General features: G+C 40.4%; 1 pseudogene; it reads right to left on the reverse strand.

Moving 5' to 3' along the window:
- Positions 1-3140: 3140 nt before the first annotated feature.
- Positions 3141-3261, reverse strand: LOC125092464 (uncharacterized; annotated as a pseudogene).
- Between the last annotated feature and the right edge of the window lie 736 nt (positions 3262-3997).

The following is a 3997-nucleotide window of genomic DNA, read 5'->3' on the forward strand; positions in this document are numbered from 1 at the left end:
ACATCTTAATAAAGCTGTTGATTAAAATAGTATTTTCTATGAGAAACACAAAACCACTTTGGAGAAGATTTTGGGGAACAGGAAATTATTTTCTCACTGGCATTATTTAGAAATTCTGTAGCATGGTGATAATTTTTATAAAAAGACTGACATTTACTCAATTTTATTCTTGCTTTAAAATTCTCTACAGACAGTGCTCCCCTTTATGGCCTGCCTGGGGAGGTGGACCTCTCCCACTCCTCATGCCCAGAAAGCCACTGCTCTACTCCAAGCTTCTTACCAAGAAAGCAGTCTACTCAATGTTGGGTTTGTGGTGCTGGTAGTTCCTATACAAAGGAAAATTTTATTCTGTAGGAAAGTTTTCTATACAAAGGAAAGGATACTCAATGGAGAAAACTGTGTGCTTTCCCCCTAAGGTCAGGAACAAGATAAGGATGTTCACTTTCATCATTTTTATTCAATATAGTACTAGAAGGCCTTGCCACAGCAATTAGATAACAAAAAGAAATAAAAGGCATCCAAAAATGGTAAAGAAGTAAAGCTGTCACTATTTGCAGATGACATATTATAGATAGAAAACTCTCAAGACTTTGCCAAAAAACTACTAGGACTGGTAAATGAAATGAATAAAGTCACAGGATATAAAATCAATGTGCAGAAATCTGTTGCCTTTCTATGCATTAATAATGAAGCAGCAGAAAGAGAAATTAAGAAAACAATCACATTTACAATTGCACCAAAATTAATCAGATACCCAGGAATAAACGTATCCAAAGCGGTGAAAGACTTGTTCTCTGAAAACTATAAAACACAGATGAAAGAGGGGTATCTGGCAGGCTCGGTCAGTAAGGTGTGAGACTCTTGATCTTGAGATTGTAAATTCAAGCCCCACATTGGGTGTAGAGATTAGATTAGAAAGACAAATACTGTTAAAATGTCTGTACTACCCAAAGCAATCTACATATTTAATGCAATCTCTATCAAAGTACCAACAGTATTTTCTACAAAATTAGATCCAAAAAGTCCTAAAATTTGTATGGAACCAAAAAAGACCCTGAATAGCCAAACCAATTTTGAAAAACAAAAGCAAAGCTGGAGGTACCACAATCCCAGATTTCGAATTATATTACAAAGCTGCAGTCATCAAAACAGTATGGTACTTGTGCAAAAATACAGACACATAGATCCATAGAACAGAATAGAAAATTCAGAAGTAAATCCACAATTATATATGGTCAATTAACCTTCAACAAAGCAGGAAGACTATCCAACAGGAAAGAGACGGTGTCTTCTTCAACAAATTGTGTTGGGAGAACTGGCCAGCTACATGCAAAGGCCTGACACTGGGCCACCAGACACTCAAAGAAATTCAAAATGGATGAAAGGCCTAAATGTGAAACCTGAAACCATAAAAATCTAGGAAGAGAGCACAGGCAGTAACTTCTTAGACATTGCCCATACAAAATTCCCTCTAGACCTGTCTCCTGAGGCAAGGGAAACAAAAGCAAAAATAAACCATTGGGGGGTTCTGGAGAGGCTCAGTCAGCTGAGTGGTTTCAGCTCCGGTCGTGATCTCAGGGTCATGGGATCGATCCAGCCCAACATTGGGCTCCCTGCTAGGCAGTAAGACTACTTGGGATTCTCTCCTCACTTTGTTCCTCCCCATATTCTCGTTCTTACTCTCACTCTCGCTGTCTCTCATAAATAAAATCTTTAAAACAAAAATAAAGAAGTGACTGGGACTATATCAAAATAAAAAAGTTTCTGCACATTGAAGGAAATGACAAAATTAAAAGGCAACCTACCAACTGGGAGAAGATATTTGCAAATGACATATACAATAAAGGGTTAGTATCCAAAAATATATAAAGAACTGATACAACTCAACACCTAAAAGCAAATAACCCAATTAAAAATGGGCGGAGGACATGAGCAGACATTTCTCTGAAGAAGACATCCCGATGGCCAACAGACCCATGAAAAGATGCTCAACATCACTCATCATGAGGAAATGCAAATCAAAATTCCAATGAGATACCACCTCACACCTGTCAGAATGGCTAAAATCAGCAACACAAGAATCAAGTGTTGGTGAGGAAGTACAGAAAAAAGATCCCTCTTGCTTTCTTGGTGGGAATGCAAATGGGTACATCCACTGTGGAAAACAGTATGGAGATTCCTCAAAAAGTTAAAAATAGAACTACCCTATGATGCAGGAATCACACTACTGGGTATTTACCCAAAAACTAATTCAAAGGGATACATGCACTCTATGTTGTGTGCAGCACAAGTGTCCATTGATTGACGAATGCATAAAGAAGACACGGTGTAGGGGCGCCTGGGTGGCTCAGTGGGTTAAGCCGCTGCCTTCGGCTCAGGTCATGATCCCGGGTCCTGGGTTCGAGCCCCACATCGGGCTTTCTGCTCAGCAGGGAGCCTGCTTCCTCCTCTCTCTCTGCCTGCCTCTCTCCTTACTTGTGATTTCTCTCTGTCAAATAAATAAATAAAATCTTTAAAAAAAAAAAAAAAGAAGACACGGTGTAGGGGCACCTGGGTGGCTCAGTGGGTTAAAGCCTCTGCCTTTGGCTCAGGTCATGGTCTCAGGGTCCTGGGATCGAGTCCCGCATCGGGTTCTCTGCTCAGCAGGGAGCCTGCTTTCTCCTCTCTCTCTGCCTGCCTCTCTGCCTGCTCGTGATCTCTCTCTCTCTCTCTGTGTCAAATAAATAAATAGATGTCTTTAAAAAAAAAAAGAAGACACGGTGTATACATATATATATATACAATGGAATATTATTCAGCCAAAAAAAGAATGAAATCTTGCCATTTGCAACAATATACACGGAATTAGTATAAAATGAAATAAATCAGATAAAGACAAATACCCTCTAATCTCACTTGTATGTGAAATTTAAGAAACAACAACAACAACAAAAGGAGCCAAGGAAAAAGAGAGAGAAACCAAGAAACAGACTTTGAACTATAGAGAACAAACTGATGGTTACCAGAGGGGAGGTGGATAGACTGGATTAAACCACTGGTGGGGATTAAGGAGAGCACTTATTGAGATGAGCGTTGGGTGACATATGGAAGTGCTGAATCCCTAAATTGCACGCCTGAAACTAATATAACAATGTATGTTAACTATACTGCAATTAAAAATTTAATTAAAGAAAAATGCTATAGTATAGTGAAGATTTTAATTAGCAATAATCATGCCTTGGATAAACCTCATTGGCTACGATACTGCCACAGTGCAAAGCTTAGCATAGTGAAGATTTTAAAAAGGACGACTCAGGGGCACCTGGGTGGCTCAGTGGGTTAAAGCCTCTGCCTTCGGCTCAGGTCATGGTCCCAGTGTCCTGGGATCGAGCCCCACATCGCGCTCTGTGCTCTGCAGGGAGCCTGCTTCCCCCTCTCTCTCTGTCTGCCTACTTGTGATCTCTGTCAAATAAATAAATAAAATCTTTAAAAAAAAAAAGGATGACTCATACGTCATTTTATTCTTGCTTTAAAATTCTCTATAGACAATGCCCCCTTTATTGCCAGCATGGGGGAGTAGAGAACTCCCACTCCTCACCCTTGAGAGGCCACTGGTCCACGCCAAGTTTCTGAGGAAGAAAGGGGTTTAATCAGACCACTAGGTGGGGTCTGTGACATTGGTATCAGTTTCCTATACAAAGGAAAGGAAAAGCATCAAATACTTTGGGATTATGAGTAACTTCAACTCTACACTTGCCAAAACCCTTTCACCACCATTCACCCAAAATAATAAACCAAGGAGGAAGACTACTGATGACTGGTACTATTTAGAAATGTAATAGTATGGAGGTGATGATAAAAACAGTACCAGCTTTTTCTTGGTTTTATTCTTGTATTAAAATTCTTTGTAGGGGCGCCTGGATGGCTCAGTGGGTTAAAGCCTCTGCCTCCGGCTCAGGTCATGATCCCAGGGTCCTGGGATCGAGCCCCACATCGGGCTCTCTGCTCAGCGGGGAGC

Source organism: Lutra lutra, chromosome X, assembly GCF_902655055.1.
Source record: "Lutra lutra chromosome X, mLutLut1.2, whole genome shotgun sequence".
In the NCBI taxonomy this organism is placed as follows: domain Eukaryota; kingdom Metazoa; phylum Chordata; class Mammalia; order Carnivora; family Mustelidae; genus Lutra; species Lutra lutra.